The sequence below is a fragment of the Monodelphis domestica genome, chromosome 5 (assembly GCF_027887165.1).
Source record: "Monodelphis domestica isolate mMonDom1 chromosome 5, mMonDom1.pri, whole genome shotgun sequence".
Taxonomy (NCBI): Eukaryota; Metazoa; Chordata; class Mammalia; order Didelphimorphia; family Didelphidae; genus Monodelphis; species Monodelphis domestica.
In genome coordinates this window covers 180424490-180446549 of record NC_077231.1, presented here as the reverse complement: position 1 = coordinate 180446549, position 22060 = coordinate 180424490, and the positions used below count along the sequence as shown (strand labels likewise).

General features: G+C 35.0%; 1 long non-coding RNA gene across 1 annotated transcript in view; it reads left to right on the top strand.

Annotated features, from left to right (window-relative positions):
* Window positions 1–22060, top strand: part of LOC103099559 (uncharacterized) — a 103439-nt gene that overhangs the window by 45142 nt on the left and 36237 nt on the right. The window lies entirely within an intron of this gene.

Below are 22060 nucleotides of genomic sequence, written 5' to 3'. Positions count from 1 at the left end.
CACTACTGCCAGGATCTTTGCCAACAAAAAACCCAATGGGGACATGAAGAGTCAGTCACAACTGAAATGACTCAGTAGCACCAATGACAACCCCTACCAAATGAATCTCAGCAATGCGTGATCCACTTCAGTATAATTCATTCATATATTTTGGGGGGTATTTTCTTGGATCAGTATCTGCTACTGGCAACCATATGAATGATGCCTTTCTGATCCATCCTTGGTTGCTGAGTCTCTGTTTCTTCTACCTAAGTGACTTCTTGGATTCTCTTTTTTCCACAAATTCAGTGAGATTCCTTCTAGAATGTTATGAAATAGGTAGTAAAACTGCTATTATCTTTTTTTTTAAAGATAAGGTTCAGTGAGGTAAAGTGATTTGCCCAAGGCTACAAATAGTAAGTGGCTTGAAACTTGAAACATAACTAGACCTTTTGATTATAATTCCATTTTCCTACTACATTATTTTTAGAAACTATACTTTTGTAGCTTCTTCATATTAGCAAATAGGAAAAAGTAGAAACTAGGATGATTGGAAATTTGTATTGTCAAGGTGGAATCTAGAAACCCCAAACTTGTAGCCTAGAAAGATTTAATGATCCCCCCTTTACTTAGCTTAAAGGTTTGACTTTATCAGGAGAGTTCTTCCCTGAGGGAAAGTCCTACTTCACTGGTCTAGGACTACTGATAGACCTTAAGGTAGTTTAGGTGGGAATAGCTAGTCCCATCAGATGTTAAGTATCTCTTTTGTCCCAATGGTTTCTCCCCTTAGGGCAAAGTCCTTTACCAAGATGGCCCAGCCCTAGGCTGGGTCCTTCCCTTTTTGTGTCCATTGTAAAGCATAGGCCCCTCACTGTTATTCCTGTCTGAAACACCTCATTTTCCTTTGTTACTATTGTAAAATTAATTAAATCAGTCCTTTCCTATAAAGAAAATATCTATTAATAATAGCACTGCCTACAGTTAGAGGAAGGACAGAGTAACTGTTGTTCCTGAAGCCTTAAGGCTACACTGGAAAAGCAATGGGAGAATGAAAATGATAATTGAAAGAGAAACTTACCAGTCCTAGTACTTTGCAATGGATGGGCAAAGGGGCTTAAAAGCCTGTTTATAGAACTAATACTCTCCCTTATAAATGGTGCTTACTTAATATAGAATGTTGTAAAGGGCATTAAATGACCATGAAGTTGGATAGCTGAAGACTAGCTATAGCAGAGATGTGATGCTCAAAAGGGAACAATGCAGTGAATAACTCAGGAGAAATGGGCAGCATTCCAATGTCAGAGGCATGAGTAGTACATCAAAGAATATATCCTCATCACCAATCTTTGCTGTAGGAGGATCCCTCTACTTAGATGCTCAAATTACAAGAATATTCCATATGTGATCCATATATGTATTTATTTCCAGTGAGGTTAAATTCATTTGAGAGAGCATTAAATGAAAGAGTAGGGAATTTCTGTTGCTAATTTTTATTATTAAGCTATTCCATTGAAAGACTTTGCTTTGAAGCAAATTTGTCCGCTGACTAGTAAAAGTAAACATATCAACGGATTCTCATATATATGGAACAATGACAATCATAGGTGTGATTCTACCCAAATTCATATGTATCTCAAATACTTTCTCTCCAAATTATTTATTTTGGTTATGCACAAAAGCAATTTTAGCTCTTCATTAGCAATTAAGGAAAAAAAAAAGTCATTGTAGACAACCCATGATTTTTGTCATTAATTAGTAGTGTTAAAGGAAGCAACCAGTTAGCAAACGTTTCAGTCTGTTCCTGAAATCCAGTTTCCAATACAAAGCTAGCAAGTAATTTGCTAGATTATTTCAAAAGTGGGATGAACTACACTATGTAAGAAGCTTGAAAAATTTTGGCACATGGACCTGTGGGTCAAAACATCACTCTCAGAAAAAAAAAATATTATTAGGTGGAATATGGAATAACTTCAAATATATTTCAGAGCCATTCAGTCATTATAATTTTTTAAATAAAATATAGATTGGATTTTTGTGATGGACATTCTGCATTAATTACCTTAAAATGTTTAGTAAACCTTTCTTCAAAGTATCAAATTATTTCAAGAATAATTTTACATTCCATCATACATTTGACATTTAATATTTAATATTATTTTATTATTATAGTATATTATATTATATTATGAGCATTTTATTATTATACTATATTATATTATATTATGAGCATAAAAGGAATTTTTACTCAAGATGAGAAATAGCATGGAATGATGGGAAAAGCATTGATTTTATAGCAAGGAGTCAGTAATTCAAATCTTTCCTCAGAACCATCCTAGCTGTGTAACTTTGAAAAGGTTATAACTTTTCAGTCTTACTTTACTGATCCATAAACATGAATAACAATATTTACCCTACATACTGTATAGTATTATTAGTAAGATAATTATTCTTACAACTTGAAGCTCTTTTTTTGTAATATACTTAAATCTGACCTACCAGACCTACCACAACTATGTCTTATACATTGAAATACCAATCATTAGTATAGTGCTGGAAGTCAGAATGAAGATGGTTCTCACAAGTTCTTGTCTGTGAGAGTATGCTGCATGGCACATCAAAAGAGCTTGCCATTAAGAACTGATGACATCCATTCATTTACTCATTTATAGATGGATTTAGCACAAACCATATCAGAGGATGAAAATTGAGAACTTAGCAGTTTGCTGCTCAGTATTATTCTCCAAGCATTTTATAGGCATTTGGTCTTATCACTCCATCATGATAATAAATTCCCTACCTCATTTGATGACTCCTTATCTTGGCCAAGATAAGGGAAATAGTTCCAATCCTGAAGTCAGAAGTCTCATCTTCCTGAATTAAAAAAATCTGGCCTCAGACACTTACTAGCTGTATGACCTTGGGATAGTCACTCAATCTAGAATGCTTTAGTTTCCTTATCTTTAAAATAACCTGGAGAAGAAAATGGTAAAGCACTCCAGTATCTTTGCCAAGAAAGGTCCAAATGGGGTCAGGAAGAGTTGGATATGGTCGAAAACAACTGAACAACAGCAACAACATGCCCAAAGTACCTTGCTTAGCACTGAGTACTGTTGTAGTGAAAATTTAGGAATATGGGGAGACTGAGGCAGGTAGAAATTAGTTCCTCTCTGCAAGGAGTATTATATTTTTTAGAGGTTTATTAAGGATTAAGGATTAAAGAATATACAAGTAAGAAACATGTGTCTAGGCCAGAGGCCTAGACAAAATAACCTCACATCATGAAGAGAAGCCTCTGCTCCAAAACGGAAGTCCAAAAGAGCCCCAAAAACCTTTTCCACCAGCTTAAATCCTTCCTCGATCTCGGCCCACCTCAGAATTCCCATGAGATTACAAAGCATTTTGGGGAAGTGGAGCAAGGGCTTGTGGAGATTGTAGTCCTGTATTAGAGTCTATTTTTTAGTCCTGTATTAGAGTCTGTTTTTTACATTTCCCCGTTTGATCCTCTGGGAAGAAGTCCTTGCCCAAAGGATCATAAAAACATAATCAATTTAAAGATTACAATTATTTGAGGATAAGAGAAAAAAAAAACAAAACCAATATTTACTGGACACATTGACAGAAAGCCAGTTAGGGGGCAGTCCCCTTTGGCATAAAAGTATACATACAAATAAATGTTCAATCAACCATACCCAAAGTTCATTTTTGTGCTTGTGGTCTGGAGGCATCTTCATTATGTCTTCTCCAACAGTTCAGTTTCTGGGTTCAGAGAGGTAGCATCTTCTTTACCTAAACTTCTTCTCAAAAGGAATTTAAACTTTGCAATTTAAATAATGATATTTTTTTTTACATTCCCCCCGTTAAGAGGGTGATTGACAAATACAGAATCACTTAAGGATGCATGGCTGAGGTATGAGGTATATGAATCAATTGACAAGAGATATTAAAAAAAAAACATCAGAAAAATCCAAAAGAAAAGAAAAAAATTCTGGATGAAAATATAGAAAGTCTTTTGATGAAAATATCAAAGTCTTATGTGTAAAAATTCCAAGTAAAAAGAAAAATGAATCTATAACAGGTCCTTGAATCAGGGCCTAATCAAAATGATCTAAGCAATGATGCATTTACCCAGTCAGTAGCCAGGACTACAGAAAGGTACCACACTATGAAAGGCAGAAAAGGGACCAGATTATAAGCCAAGGTTTGGGGATACTTGTCTGTCAGTATTTTCAGAGTGAGTGTGGACACAAGGAAAGCCTATGTCTTAACACATGTTAAACATAGTAACCTTGAGTCTTCACACTAGGTTCAAGACCTTTGTTTTGGCCTAGAAGTGCATCAATCCATCCTGGATTTACTTTTCTTTGGCTTTGTGAAATGGCTCTTATGTGTATATCTTGTCCTGGAATCAGACAGAATCATTAAGCAAAGTCCCATAATTTATTTAAATAATTAGTGGCATTGTTTTTATAGTCACAAGCTTTTTAGGGCATGCATTAGCAAATGTATTTCAAACTTGTAGTACTGAAAAATCAAAAGATTAAAGAAAATCTTAATACTGGTGACATGTGCTTCAAATATAAAAAGGAGAGAAAAATATATAAAAAAACCTGAAAAGGTATATTGCACATGCAAGAAAAATATAATAATAAAAGAGCTTTAAAAATTAAAAAAATGTAGCTTATAATCATTGACACTGTGTCAGCTAAGAAAATATAGAATACAAGGCTTTCTCACCAAAATGAGATCCATTTCCTCTTTTTATCTGGCCATGATCACTGTGAGTAGAAGTCAAATGAATTGAACAAGGTTAACAATTTTTCATTTTTAAAAATACAGTAGTACAAATATGTAGATATCAATATCCCCAAAATTCTCAATAGCCCAACTAATTACAATAGCAAACAAATACACTTTCATATTTCACATAAGTTGCTGTATGACATTTTTTAAAGCCTATGAATTGATGGATATTTGTCACAATTTACAATCATAGCAAATCTTTCAACCTTGGTATTTAAACATATTTTTAAACAAAGTAAAACTCATCTTGGGTTAAGAACATAATCAAGAAATCTATATATCATTCTGGTGCAAGTAAAGTAGTGAGCTGAAGAGTATAAATAAAGGGTTTCTCCTTTTTCTTGGAGGCTTATAGGGCTACAAATTCCCTGAGATTAACTGCCCCAACTTCCATTCACATATTTAGAAATTCGGGAAGGTTGGGGGTTATAAAATGTATTTCACTTCAGATACTAGAATGGGCCTTACCTTGTGGTAGGGGCAGGCAAAATAACCAGAGACTGTTAAAAAAATTACAAAATCATATTTAAAAAACCCTTAAAATCATTTGAGATATTTAGCACATTAATTTTCCAAAGGTTGTTCTACAATTATAACCAGTTCTGATGAAGTCCATCTATCTCTATGACAATTTTACAAAGGCAAAAATAGAAAGTCTGTTTTTTCATATATGGGCTTATTCAATAATATTTTTTCAGCACAGTTATAGGGGGAAAACAACAGAATTTTAAAACTCGGTACATTCAAAATAAATTCAATCAATCTTTAGCATAACAGAATAATATTCAATTCAGTAATATATGAATTTAACATCACAAAGTTAAACCTTAAACAAAAAATGCAATAGAATACAGAGATTTTTATAAACCATTGGAGTCTGAAATGCCTTAGAATATAGCCTTTAAGTTCCTTGGGTTCTTATCCATTTAAATGTCTATTGTCCGAAGGCAGAGTGGTAAGGGCTAGGCAATGGGGTCTGAGCGATCTTCTCGGGGCCCCACAGCTGGGAAGTATATGAGGCCAGATTTTAAACCAAGACCGCATGTCTGTAGGCCTGGCTCTTAGTTTGCTGAGCCACCCATTTTCCCCTTCAAAGTTAGTTGAATCTTCTCCCTGACACGCAGGTGAAGTCAATGCTATTACCAGAACAGTCAAAAGGTATCCTTTTAAATAGCCCATTGCTATTAAGTTTCTGTTTGAAAAATCTATTTCTTCTCCTCTCCCTTTCCTCTCTCCCCTGATATGATCCCTCCTCCTGCCCCAGTCCACATGGAGCCTAAGCCGCCCATGTGGAGCCAATACCCCTGTTTTGTTACCAGCTGGTAGAAATGAGTCCTGAGCGATCTGCTCCATAGAACTGGGTTTGTTGGGCAGGCAGGTCACAAGGTGATTGCAATCTTGGTTGAATCAGGTGGGCCAGGTGAGCGAGAGAAAGAATGCTGGGCCGGGGCCAGAGCCAGAGCCCAGACAATCAGGGCCGAGCAGAGCGGGCAGCCAGGGTGGGGCCAGGAGAAGTGGCTGTCTGAAGTGGATGGCGATGGCAGGCACTCAGGAGCTGATCAACAGCTTTGCGAGGGTTAAAAAAAAGACAAGCAGAGCCGGGAGCTCCGGCACCAGGTGAGAGGCTGCAGAAGCAGGAGCCAGAGAGGGCCGCAGGCAGGAGCTGATCAAGATAGTTTTCTAAAAAGCATCTTGGACAGAAGTGGCTTAAAAAAAATTCTAGGCACTAGCTATAAAGATTAAATCAGAAGATTGAGTTTTTTTTTCCCCATTAGGTTGCCAACTGTTGTAGTGAAAATTTAGGAATATGGGGAGACTGAGGCAGGTAGAAATTAGTTCCTCTCTGCAAGGAGTATTATATTTTTTAGAGGTTTATTAAGGATTAAGGATTAAAGAATATACAAGTAAGAAACATGTGCCTAGGCCAGAGGCCTAGACAAAATAACCTCACATCATGGAAGAGACGCCTCTGCTCCAAAACGGAAGTCCAAAAGGGCCCCAAAAACCTTTTCCACCAGCTTAAATCCTTCCTCGATCTCGGCCCACCTCAGAATTCCCGTGAGATTACAAAGCATTTTGGGGAAGTGGAGCAAAGGCTTGTGGGGATTGTAGTCCTGTATTCGAGTCTATTTTTTACAGTACATAGTAGACTGCTCAATATAACTATGATTTAACCTGTTAACCTTTTAAAGTGATTCAGAAAGGAAAATTCCCTAGTCTTTAGAAATCCAATCCAATGGTTATTGACTTTCACTGGTAAAAATCTTTCTTATATATGCCCATTCAAATGCATTATTATAAGAGGTGTAGGTTGCAAAGAAGAAAATTTAGACTAAATGTAAGTGGAATCCTACAATTAGAGCTCTTTTCTCATCTCTACTTCCTGACTTCTCTCCTTCTTCAAACCTAATCTAAAATTCTACTTTCTACAAGAAATCTTTCCTAGTTCTCCTTAATCTTAGTGCCTTCCCTTGGGGATTATCACCATTTTATCCTGTTTATATCCTTGTTTGTACATAATTGTTTTCAAGTTGTCTCCCTCATTAGCCTGAGTTCCTTAAGAGCAGGGACTATCTTTTGCTTTTCTTTATATTACAAGCAACTTAATGCAATGTCTTGAAAATAGTAAGGGCTTAATAAATTCTTGTTGATTTGACTTGATATTTATTACAGTTCATAATCCTCAAGTCATTTGACCTCACCTTGGCTCATTTTCCTTAACCGTAAAATCAGGATGGATAGATAGTACATGTGGTTCTTATCAGAAAGGGTTATTATTGAAATCAATTGAAATAATAATGTATGTAAAGGGCTTGACTACATTTCAAGAATTATGTAAATGTCAGTTATTATTATTATTTTTCATTGTTAAAATTCAAGATACCTAAGTTAACACAGAATGCATCATCTCTTTCTTGCCCTGGCAGAACCTATTTTAACCCAAGCTTTAAAAAAATCAAGCACTGATTGTACCTTTAACTGGAAAGTAACTATTGCCCTTACTATATCTACCTATACTTAGTACTTTATTAGTTAATATTCAAGCATTAGTGCAAAAAATTATCCTATATTTAATTTTCATTTATATAATTCCTTTGATTCATTCATTTACTAAAATTTCATAATATCCTGAGAGAGTAGTAGGTATTAGAACCCCAAAATCCTTATAGTAGGAGCAAGAAGGAGATATAAATATAGGGACAATAACTATCGTACCATTTAAATCCTGCAGAAATCACTAAGTTCAACAACAAAATTTATTTCTAAATTTTCATGCCTCTTCTGTAAATTGTACCTCATGACAAAGTTTTCCAAACCAGTGTATGTGTTTATGGCTTGGCTTATTATTAACACTGTGTTTATTGTTCTGCCCCAAATTCTTTTACACAATGGACAATTGAGTATTGTAAGCATGATTGAAGTGTCTCAACCATTTATTGATTTGCAAATAAACTACATTATGTAATTTTTGTCAGTTCTCTCAAAGATTTCCTGGGTTGAACTCATCAGAATTACTCATTGTTAAAGGACTGCCTCAGGGTTTAGTCCTTGGACTTTATCATTCTTTATCTAGCTATTTAAAACTTGGGTTCATTGGTAGGGAATGTTAATTATTATGATTTTTTTGACTGATATACTGAGCTTTTTTATATATAAATGAAGCTTTACTTATACAACTTCAAAAAGAAATCTTCAAACTCAATATTACCAACCAGAATATTATCTAATTAACCAACAAGGCCTGACAGACTGGGAGGTTATCATGAGATAATCACAGCCCCTCAGGTGCTATGAGGCACTAGGTGCAGCTAAGTGCCTCTAATTCCCCAAGGGTGTGATTAGCTCCTGATAACAATGCTCCCTTGAGTTGTTTTATTGCTTTTATATTTTAAAAAAAGCCTTTATTGTGGAGAAAATGTTTATTTTTATGCAGGAGGAAGATGGAGTTGACAGTTTAGACTGCTGAGTGAATAGCAGTTACTTGTGACTTGTGGTACATGCCATGACAAATGTGCTCATTTAGAATGCTTCCTAGCCAATCAGGAGGTTGCGACTATCTCCTGTAGTTTTGTAATAAAGCATAAGTTGCATAGGGTGCAATCCAGTAAAGCCAAGTTTTCACATTAATGCTACTGGTTCTCTAAAATTAGATTTTGGCCCATTACTAGGAATTGTTGCATTTACATGTAAAATAATTGACCAGTGCTAGTGCACTAAATTACCTTGGATTATGTTAATGATAGTCTCCTATAGATGGGGGGATAGTCTGGGTCTATACAGTATCTGTACTTTGTTATGAGTCTGCCTATTTGGATAAAATTTTTTGCAAAACGTGACTTAGGCATTATAAGAATTATAAAAAAATGCATAAAATAGTTTAGGACAGTCCAGAAAGTAGTATGTTTTCAATAAACTGAAATCTAAAACCTGTGAGAGAATCTTTCAGCTTTGCCCCTGGAGCAGTGCCTTTGCTTTATATTCATCATCCCACTACAAAAGATCCATTAAGCTTAGATATCATTCAGATTAATTCTGGAAATTGGCCAACACCCCCTCACCCCAGACACTCTAAGGAATTATGGGGGTTGTGGTAGTTATAGAAATGCTGATAGATCAATTCCATTTTTCTTTTCTTTCCCCTCATTTTTCAAGTTTCATTTATAAATGCTATTGGGCTAATATGGTTTAGTTGGCTTCTGAATCAAGCTTTCTACACATTTATTGTCCCTCATATTTTTTTGTCTTTTGGAAAATGACAGTTCTTATAATTTCCCACAATCCTCCTTGGTTAAATTTTCTAAAGGAGTTTATCTTAGGTTGTGTTTTCTTAGGCCACCGTAACTATCTGCTTGGCAAGGTTAGATTAAGTGTATGTTTTCCCGCCTAATGTGGCTAACCTTTATAGGAAATAGTGATACTCTATTTTGATATCTTTTCCTTTATCCATTTCCTTTTTTTCAGTACCATTACCTTGCTTGAACAGGTCAGGTTGAAATTGTTGAAATGAAAGTCAAGCTGAAATTAATTTTTTTTAAATGGCAAAAAAACATTTTTATAGGAGGCTAAATAGATTTTAATGATGGTTAATTTGTCTCTCTTTAAAAAATATTATTCAGATAAAGGAATGAATAGGAAAGGCCATCTGATAATAGTTTGTATGATCAAATATTTATAGGAAAATGAGCAAAATAAGCAATCTGATCATTGCCTATTTGGGTCATCTTGATGCTTGGAATAGATCAGCAATTTGGAGATAAAAGTCATTGTATTTTCCTGACCCTCTGCTGATAGGTTCCTGGTTAAAAGTAAAGTTTCATTTGGCCACCATTGTCATGTTTTTGGAATAATAACACTTTCCAGATGAAAATCAGATGATGTCTGTTTCTCATTGAACCCACTCTAATTTGTTTTGGGGTTTAAAAGGATGCCACTTTAGGGAAGGGGCAATTTTATGTTTGTCTTTATGTCTAACATCTAGTGTATATAGGAGGCACCTAACAAAATCTATTTGAATGAATTTTAATCAGTCAAAATAGAGCTATATTTATGCTTGTGTTTGCTTATAGTAGGATGTTTTAAGTAACAAATTCATGAATTTTTTACCTTTTCTTTTTTTTATTATTTCTTTTCCCAATTACATATAATGACAATTTTCAATATACATTTTCTAAGTTTATAAAATTAAAATTGTCTTCCTTCCCCAACTGACATAGTAAACTGTTTGATCTAGATTATACATACATCATTATGCAAAATATGTTTCCATATTGGTCGCCACTGTTGTGAGAAAATACTCATATAAAAGCAAAACCCCCAAATAAAAACATAAATAAAATAAAGTGAAAAATAGTATGTTTTGATTTGCATTCAGATTCCATCTGAACTCCATTCAGACTTACTCTGGAGATAGATAGTATTCTTTTTCTTAATTTTTTCAGAACTATCTTTGATGATTGTATTACTGTGAATAGGTAAGTCTTTTATGGTGGATCAAAATACAATATTTTTGTTACTATGGACAAGTCTCCTTTTTGAATATATTTAGTTGGTCTACTTGATGAAATGTGGTAAGGAGAAATTATCATATTAGATCAATTTGGAAAAAAAATTACTAAGTGTTTATGATGTGTAAGTCTCTTATCACAATCATTGATGCTTTAAACTATGGAAGTAAGAAGATAGGAATAATGATAATAACATTTTATCTGTCACTTTAAGTTTTGTGAAGCACTTTATAAATACTATCTTATTTGATCCTCATAATGACCCAGAGGTAGTTGATATTATTATGCTCATTTTATAGAGGAGAGGAACTTGATACTTAAAGAAGTCACATAGAATGTAATACATGGCAGAGTCATATTAACTAGAAAAATATTTCAGGCAGTATTTGAATTCCAGTCTTCCTGACTCAAAGTCCAGGACCCTATCTAGAGTACCATAGCTGCCTTTAGTAATAGCTCATGTCAAACAAGAATATTTGCTTTTCTACCATTCTGAAGCCACCCAGAGTAAAAGAATTGGTAGTTATTTCCTCTGGGCTAGTGCACCTAAATTAGCTTGTACATTGTGGCTGAAGAACTAATTGTGTAGGAAAGAAGTTAAGCCAGAGAGACAAGTGAGCTTTTTCTATGTCTGAGCAATATAATCTAAAAGTTAAATGGGTGACTGGTTACAAAGGTAGCTTTCTCTCTCTATATCCATACTTATCTTTTGCTGTGTTGTGTATTTATTCTTGTGGGAAATATTGATATACAAAGCCCTGGAATTATAATTAAAAACCCTGGATTCAAGCCCAAATTCTATTACTTACCCCTTGTGTGATATCTCTGCAAGGCAATTGGTCACTCAACTTCCTTATCATAACAAGAAAGGGTTTATATTAAAGCAAAGGTTCTTAACCTGAGGTCCATGAACTTTTTTGAGGGGGAGGGTGGTAACTATTCCAATATAATTAGTTCCCTTTGTAATCCTATTCATTTTATGACTTTGTATTTCTAGCATCTAGCATAGTACTTAATATTAATAAATACATGCTGATTGATGATGAATGTGATACCATTTCATCTTATCTCTTCCAACAGATTACCCACTCTGCCTTTCACACTCACTTGTTTTCAATCTCTTCCCTCTCTACTGACTCCTTTGCTACTGGCTTCTATCCCTGTCATTCTCCATAACTTTTGGCCTTTGTAGATAAATTCCAACCTGCGTACAATTTGTGCCTCTACTTTATTCTTGCTCCCCCATAACCTGACTTCCAACCTTATGATTCCATAAAAACTTCTCCCTCCCAAGATGTTAATCATCTCTTAGTTCCCAAATTTAATGATCTTCTCTCTGTCTTTCTCTATTACCTCAGTATCTTTGATACTGCTGATCATTCTCTTCTTTTGAGAGTTTTTTTTTTTTCTGCAGCCTTTCTAGACACCACTCTCCTAGTTTTCCTCCTAACTATATGATGGATCCTTCCTTGTCTCCTTTGCTGGATCTTCATCCAGATCACATCTTCTGTCCATAGATATCCTTCAGGATCTCTTTGTCCAAGAACATCTTCTCTTCTCACTCTACACTAGTCTTATCTCCCATGGATTTCCATCTCTATGCTAATGATTCTCAACTCTACCTTTCCTGCCCCAATCTCTCTCTTGACCTCCGGTTTCATTTTCATACATCTTGAACTGAATGCCCAGGATATATTTTAAATCAATATGTCCCAAATTATCTTTCATCCTAAACTCTTCCTGCATCCTATCTACTTCCCTCTTATATAGAGTGCAATGCTATCCTCAGTCCCTCAGGCTTACAACATAGAAGCCATTCTGAATTTCTCATTATCTCTCACCCCCCAAATCCCTAAAGACCCTCTCTTGATCCAACCTTTCCTGTGATCTATTGTTTCATTTCTCTACTCCTTTTTTGGGTTAAATTCTTTAGAAAGGCATTTTTCTTTGTAATCCACTATCTTTTCTCTTCCTTAAATTGTAAACCTTCTGAATTTGGTTTCTGACCTAATCATTATTCAACTGAACATGAACTCTCAAAATTATCCACAATTATTTAATTGCTAAAATTAGTGGCTGTTTCTTAATCTTTATCCTTCTATGTCACCTCTTCTACTCATCTTCCTCAGTTTCTTTTAGGATAATTCAGATCTCACCTTTTTCCCCAATAGTGTCTTCAGTCAGAGATTACTTTCATTTACATTAAGATATCTCATATGCATGAATTTTGTTTATCTCCATTATAATGTGAGTTCCATGAGAGTAGGGTCAATATTTTTCCTTTGTATCCTCAGTTAGCACAGTGCCTATCACTTAATATCTTAATAAATTCTCTTTGATTGACTCATCTCTCTTTTTGGACACTAAACTTCTTATTAAGTAGCCTAGAAAAGCATGATCATTTTTGGACTTTTATTTCACTGTTGACACATATTGAGATTGTAATCTATTTAACTCTCATCCATATATTTAATAGGAATAGTTTATCTAGTTATACCTCCCCTATTTTGTGCTTGTGAAGTAGATTTAAAAAAAGTAAGTATACTTATCCCTATTAAAATTTATTAAAAGATAGATCCATGTCATGCTCTCTTAGTGCCCTCACTCTATTATCCAATATATCATCTATCTTATTAACCTTCATAGCAAAGAGAAATCATAGAATTTCATAATCCCGGAGTCTTGGAGTTAGAAAAGACCCTAAAGATGATCTAGTTCAATGTATTAAAAATGATCCTTGCAATATATAGGATCCCCCAGCCATTCCTATATAATTTATATGTGGGTAGTGACCTGAGAAGGAAATTGGAGGCTAGAGCAATATGGATGTAAGATAGATAAGGCAGTCAGAGGAAGAGACTTAGGAACTCAGAGACCACAAGTTAAAATACCTGGGGAGTTGTGAGCTCTGTAATTACCTCTCTAGAAAGAGAAAGCAAGTGGGGAAATTATAAGTATGAGAAACAAGAGCACCTGCGTGGAGCTGAGAACTCTGGGACATCCCCCATGGACCAGGTGGTCAAGAGATTAATGCGAGATGTGCGGGGCAGCTGTGCTGCGTAAGTCAGTCAGACATGAGGAGGCCATTATAGGCCATAGCAAGATTAAGAGATGCAAGGAGCAAGAGCAAGAGCAAGGGTTGTGAGAGCAAGAGGTGTAAGAGAGGAGGAGGCTCGCACATGTTCCCCAGTTTTTATTGGGGACCTTAGGAATGTCAAGTGGGAGGTGATTAATGAATATGTGACATGACATAGGTTTTTACTTTGGTAGAGTTGACAATGACAGAATCAAAGAAGAGGAGATTAATCCATCCCGCGCTTTGTAAGGGAATGTAGTCCGAGCCAGGACACTGTGGCTGTCAATGCCCAGCCCAGGAATTTGCTTGTCCTTTGCGCTAGTCCTATGGACTGTCCCTTTCCATACAATGAACATTAAGTGATCTGACCATGTGTCTCGTAAATGAATATACAGGATACAATATCGATACATCAATCATACTTCCAAGATATGCTACACAATATTCCTAAATGAGCTGTCAAACCTTTGCTTGAATATTTTCAGTGAGGCAAAATCCAAGAATTTTTACAATATCCCATTCCAGTCTTGAATTGCTCTAATCATTAGGATGTTTCTCCTTATGTGGAACCCCAAATTCTTCTTCCAGAACATTTTACTCATTGGTTATAATTTTGACAAAATTATATGCTGAAACAGCCAATATGTTATGGTGGAAAAAACATTGGACCTGCTAGAGGACCCACATTTGAATCCTAGTTCTATTTCTTACCTTGAACAAGTTACTTAACGTTTCAGGGCTTTGGTTTCCTCACCTGTCATATAGAAGGGAAATACTAGAAGATTTCTAAGGTCCTTTCTAGTATTCAGTATATATCTAGGATCTTCATTCAAGTCATTGATTAGAATATTCAATTGCCCAAAATAAAATCCAGATCCCTTTGCTACTCAATTACATATTTTCTTCTAAGATGAAACCAACCCATTAATAGGTCTGATGATTAAAAAAATAAATTAACTAATAAAATTAATAAAAATAACTTTTAAGCACTTCAAAGTTCATAAAGACTGTTTCCATTATCATCCTCATAATAATTCTAGAAGTATAACAAACATCTGCATGCCCATTTTACAGAAGCAGAAACCAAGATTCAGAGAAGTTAAGTAATCAAATTCAAGGAAGTTAAGTAACTGCTTTCCCATAGTCTCATAATTAGTAAACATAAGAGGTAGAGAAATCAGATGTCTAAGTTTCATGCAGAATATTATCCTGCGTTTTAACTAGACATCCAATTAGCTACATAAATAATGAAATATATTATCATCTAACCCCAAAGTTCTCAATCTTAAAACCTCTTTATAATCATAAAATATAGAGAGAACCCCTAAATATCTTTCTGGGATGTAATTTTTATTGATATTTACTATATTAGAAATTAAAACATCTAAATATTGTTATGAAAATAGTTTTGACCTCAAGGGCTATACTAAATTATGAACATCTGATTTCCTCCTTTTTTGTTTACAGTATAGGATAAGTATTTTATTAAATGCTTTATTGAATATCTGTAGTATTCCTCTCAATTTATCTTTATATATCTCTCCTTCCTTTCTATGTTGAACTTCTAGAACAAGTAGTCTACATTTATTGTCTCCATATCCTATCATCCCAATCACTCTAAAACCCTTTGTTATCTGGTTTCTGATTTTACCACTCTACTGTAATCATTGTCTCGAAGACCCTCAGTGAATTTTTGATCATTAAAATTAAATGACTCATTCATTATCTTTGACCATTTTGTATTACTTAATATTTTAAAGTGACTTCTTCTGAATATTCTTTCTTCTCTCACTTTCCATAATGTAACTCTCTCCTTATCCTCTTCCTACCCCTCTAACCACTCTTTAGTCTTCTTCCTGGGTTCATCAAGTATATATATCACTCATTTCTCATTCCTTTTCTTTTCTATCTCTAATATGGTGATCAAATTTGCTTTAATTTTCACTTCCACCTAGGATCTCAAATCTATTTATTCAATATTAATTTCTTTGTCAAGCCCCAGTTCTATGTCTCCAGCTGTTTTCTGTGAATTTCCATATGCATATTATATTAGCAACTCAAACTCAACATATCCAAAAATGAACTCATTTCCTGGCCAAAACTATCCTTCCTCATAACTTTCCAATATTTGTTGAAAACACCATTGATATCTTGGTCACATAGATTTGAAACCTCAGATTATTCATTTTTGTTTTTCTTCTGCCTTACCCCACTAGTTACAGTGATGTCAATTTATGTCCAGAATCTTTACTATCCATCTAATTTCTTTCTTACAGTGCCACCAGTTTCAAGTTCTTATTACTTTTGGCAAAGATTACTGTAATACTCTCCTGATATTCTTGCTTCAAGCCTGTCTCCTTTCTAATCAAGTCTATATATATTTATCAAATTAGTCTTTCTACATATATCAGAGAGAACTATCTCTCTCCTATACTCAAACACAATCAATGGTCCCTTATTGCCTGTAGAAGAGAATATAAACTCAGGTATATAAAGATTAAAATTTAGGGGAAGCTGAGGCAGGTAGAAATTAGTTTCTCTCTGATTTTTATGAGGTTTATTAAAGATTAAGGATTAAAGAAAATACAGGATAAGAAAACATGTGCCTAGGCCAGAGAGGCCTAGACAAGATAATCTCACATCATGGAAGAGATGCAACTGCTCCAAAACGGAAGTCCAAAAGACCCCTCAGTAGGTGGAGAACTCCTTTAAATAATCATTTGTGTTCTTGCCCAGGCAAGAATTCAGTGTGATTACAAAGCACTCTGGGGAAGTGGAGCAAAGGATTCTAGGGATTGGAGTTCTGGATTCGAGGCTATTTTTACAGGTAGTATAGTTCATAATTGATCCTGGGGACTTGTGTCTTCATTATACCACAGAAGTTTTGACTGACCCTTGTTCATTGTTGAAAATAGAGTATCTTTCCTAAATTGGAAGCCCACTTTGTTTTACTCATACATTGTCAGGATTCTTAGTGGAATTGAAAAATCCAAGGGATAGAATACTGAGTTTTTCTTCTCCCACATCATTTTCTACTACCTTATCCCCATATTTTGTTCTTTTTCCATAGGCTAGTATCCATTTATAGTTTTCTATAACCATTCAATTGATTCAATAACAGAGTATAAAATTTGTAGTAGTATTTCTGCTTTAGTCATTTATTTTACTTATACTCTTCATGTAAATTTGAGAAAATGAAAAATGCTTCTCAATTCTTTAATATCTAAAAACAATAAAGTAAAATATGTTCATCATTTATTACTCAGTAATTACATCCTAATTTTCCAACTTCCATAAACTTCTAGTTCCAAAAATATTGTTGCTAATTGTCTCTTTCCAAGCATTTATGTTAAGTGACCTTTTTTGCTTTATGGTTAGTCACAATTTACATCTCTTTTCTGTAAATGGAATAAAATAATGTGCAAATGCTTTAATGCATTTGCAAGAAAAATATTTTCTTTTAATGACTCTTAATGAACCCCTGTTTTATGCAGGGTGTGAAAAGTTGCCAAGATGTATAAAGCAATTAAGATGACAAAAAGCATGAGTTTTAAAAAGCCATTTCTCTTGTGCAATGTGTGTGAAAATCCAGAAAAATTCCTCAGGGAAAAAATTAATTTTAATAAGCTTCTCTTCATGCTTAAGGACTGTGTAAATCTATGTTACAAAGTAGTCTGTAATGCATTAGTGGAATAAGGAGCCAATATGATATTATTGATCTTATAAAAAAAGATTAATTTCATCATCAACTTGTTATTGTAAACTTGATTATATTGATGACAAATATTCTAAGAGACTTGATGTGGGATGACTTTGGTAAATGTGTTCTTTAAAACTACAACACTGATCCAAAGAGGCAAACAATAAACTAGTCCATGTCTATTTCTCTCTCTTTATTTTGTTCAATGGAGCAGGAAACTGTTATATGATGAGTCTCTATGTTGGTAGAAAACAGATTGATTTGATTCATCATCTAATTGGCCAGAAATTATTTTGCTATTTTGAATATTTAGAAGTAGGATATTTTGAAGAATCAATAAAAATTGTATTTTATATGCATTTAAGAAATCTATTTCAGGTAAAACATACATTTTGGCTGAGTGGGGTCCAGATGAAGGTGAATTAAGAGTCATCTGAAAGTAGGCAAGCCTATTTCTTTGATATATAAAGTCTTTTACAGACTGGCTCAGGTCCATTTCCCCCCAAGTATTATGTATTATTCTCCATTGCCAACTATTCAGTTGAGCCCAAAGGACTGCTTATTGTTCTTTGTATAAAACATTTTATCTTCAGTCAACTGGTATAGGTGGTCCCTCACATTTGGGATGAACTCTGCCCTTATCTCTGCACACTATATAAATAAACTGCTATTTAGGGAACTTTGAAATATAATTTGGTGAGATTAAAAAAACCCAAACATTTAAACCAACATAAGGTAGGAAAGCCAGCATGAAAATAACTGTAGTGGCTTAAAAAAACTGACTTTATAAAAAAAAAAAAACACTTATAGAAGGTAGTCTTATAATATCCTCTACTGAACTTCCAGGTAAGCATGGTGGCAGTCTAGACATGGGACACATACTGTCCTCAGACCCACCGAAATAGATTACCTCAAAAGACCCAAAAAAACATTTTCAGAAAAACAAAGGGCTCAACAGTAGGGCACAGCATTGAAGGTACGTGGGATTTGGGCATTTTCACAATATAAGGAGGTGAAAAAGCTCCCACCCAAACATGTACCCTCCTCTACCCCACCTACCAAGTCAGAGTCAGAGGCAGCATGTGCCAGAATCAGTGAGCGAGGGGCACCTCTGGAGGGAGCAAGGGGCAGCTCTAGGTCTTGCGAGCTGACTAAGACCACCAAGGACCTACCCCTGAGCTCAATTAAACCCAAAACCCTGGCGGGTAGGTAGGAGAGTGCAGACTTTGGGCTCTAAGTGCCAGTGCGCCAGAATCAGCAAGTGAGCGAGGGGCACCTCTGGAGTGAGGAAGAGGCACCTCTAGGTCTTGGGAGCTTACTAAGACCACCAAGGACCTATCCCTGAGAGCAGTTACACCTGAAATCCTGGGGGAAGGGGAGCTCAGACCGTGGGCACCCCCAGAAAGGTAGAGCAGCAGTGGAGATTTGAGAGCTTGCCTCAGGCAAAATCCTTGCTCCTTAGCTCCATAAACAGAGAACCTGCCCAGCTCACTCAGATTCTGACTAAAAAGGGAAGGTAAATCTTCCATAGTGATGGCTAATTGCACACAGGAACCCCAAACTCCTTCCAAAAAAAGCAAAAAAAAAAGTCAGTGACCCTTGAAAATTTTTATGGAGGAAAAACCCAGGCTATAGAGAATATACAGGAGGAAATTAAAACAAAACAAAAAAAAAAGCCTTCTTAAAAAATGGAAATTGTTCACAAGTTCTGGAAAAAATTAAATTGGAGCTTATAAAAAAGATGGAAGCCTTCTGGCAAGATACGTGGGAAATGGTTCAAAAAGAAAATTAAAAAAAATGTAGCACAAAGCCAAAAAATTATAACAGAAAACCAAAAATTATAGCTGAAAATCAAAAGGTTAAAGCAGAAAACCAGGCCTTAAGGAACAGAATTGAGCAAATGGAAACCAATGATCTTGCAAAACAGCAAAAATTAATAGAGCAAAGTCAAAAGACTGATAAAATAGAAGAAAATATATAATATCTCACTGACAAGGTGACAGATCAGGAAAACAGAGGAAGGAGAGACAATTTGAGAATCATTGGTCTACCTGAAAAAACAGAAATAAACAGAAATCTTGACATCATACTATAAGAAATCATCCAAGAAAACTGCCCTGATGTTCTTGAACAAGGGGAAAAATAGACATTGAAAGACTTCATAGAACACCCTCTATACTAAATCCCCAAAAGACAACTCCCAGGAATGTAATTGTCAAATTTCAGAGCTTTCAAGCTAAGGAGAAAATTCTACAAGAAGCCAAAAAGTGACAATTCAGATACCAAGGAGCACCAAACAGGATCACACAAGACCTGGCAGCTTCCACACTAAAGGACCACAAGGCCTGGAACATGATATTTAGAATGGCAAGAGAACTGGGTCTTCAACCAAGAATCACCTATCCATCAAAACTGACTATATACATACAGGGAAAGTATGGGCATTCAACAAAATAGAAGATTTCCAAGTATTTGTAAATAAAAGACCAGAAATAAGTGGAAAGTTTGATATCCAAACACAAAGATCAAGAGTAACATGAAAAGGTAAATAAGAAAAAGAGGGAAAAGGAGAAAAATGTTTTTTTTTGTGTGTGTATTCAAACTCTCTTCTTTAAGGGCAATAATATGGGGAAAATGTGATTTGTAACTCATAAAAACTGTATTCTTTATAATAGTAATTAGAAGAATCACTCATAGGAAAAGATTGGGGTATTAAGGGCTATAAGATACTATGCCAAAAAAAAAGGTGGGGGAATCAAAGAAGGTACCAAGAGATACTTGAAGAAATAAAATAAGTAGAATTATATTTTTCACACAAAGATACACATGGGAAGGGGAGGGGAAGAATACTCTTATAAGAAGGAGAGGAAGAGAGTGCTAATATATAATGCTTAAACCTCACTCTCAGTGAAATCAAATCTGAGAGAGAAGAGCATCTAGATCCATTGGGATCTTGAATTCTATCTTATCCTACAGGGTAAGTGAAAAGAGAATACTAAGGAGGGTTAGGGAGGAAAAAGAATACTAAAAGGGAGGAAAGGAGAGGTGGGGAGGGAACTAAATAGATTCTAAAGAAACAAGAAAGGGGGGCATCTGGGTAGTTCAGTGGATTGAGAGTCAGGGCTAGAGATGGGAGGTCCTAGGTTCAAATCTGGATTGAGACACTTCCCAGCTGTGTGACCCTGGGCAAGTCACTTGACCCCCATTGCCTAGCCCTTACCACTTTTCTGCCTTGGAGTAGACAGAAGGGTTTTAAAAAAACAAGAAGGAAACAAAAAGGGAGGGACCAGAAAGGGAAGCATATCAAGGGAGGGGATTAGGAGGGTAGATAAAGTAAACCACTGGTTTAAAAAGATATAGCAAAAAAAGAAAGGACAGGACAAGGAGAGGATATCAAAATGCTGGGGAATTCACAAGTAACAATCATAACTTTGGATGTGAATGGGATGAACTCACCCATAAAACATAGATGAATGGGAGAGTGGATTAGAATTCAAAACCCTACCATATGTTGTCTACAACAAACACACATGAGGCAGGTAGATACTCACAAGGTCAGAATTAAAAGTTGGAGCAAGACCTATTGAGCCTCAACTGATAGAAAGAAGGCAGGAGTTGCAATCATGATATCTGACAAAGTCAAAATAAAAATAGACCTGATTAAAAGGGATAGGGAAGGTAAATACATCCTGATAAAAGGGAACATAGACAATGAGGAAATATCACTAATCAACATGTATGCACCCAAATTTCTAATGGAAAAACTAGTAGAATTGAAGGAGGAAATAGATAGTAAAATATACTAGTGGGAGACCTGAGCCTACCACTATCAATGGTCAATGAAATCTTAGAAAAATTAGAGATAATAGATATATGGAGAAAAATAAATAGGGACAAAAAGGAACACACACTCTTTTCAGCAGCACATGGTACATTCAAAAAGACTGACCATATACTAGGTCACAAAAACATGGCGAGCAAATGCAGAAAAGCAGAAATAATAAATACAACCTTTTCAGATCATAAGGCAATAAAAATAATGATCAGTATGTGTACATGGAGAGCCAAATAAAAAATTAATTGGAAATTAAACAATATAATCTTCCAAAATCAGTTAGAGAACAAATTATAGAAACAATTAATAATTTCATTGAAGAAAATGACACTGATGAGACATCCTTTCAAACTCTATGGGATGCAGCCAAAGCAGGACTCAGGAGAAAATTTATATCCTTGAGTTCATATTAAATTAGGGAGGGCAGAGGTCAATGAATTGGACAAGCAAATCAAAAAAACTTGAAAGCAAACAAATTAAAAATCCCCAGAAGAAAACCAAATTACAGATCTTAAAAATTAAGGGAGAAATTAATAAAATAAAAAATGATAGACCTATTAAACTAATAAATAAGACTTGAAGTTGGTATTTTGAAAAAAACCAACAAAATAGATAAAGTACTGGTCAATCTAATAAGAAAAGGAAAGAAAAGAAAATCAAATTAA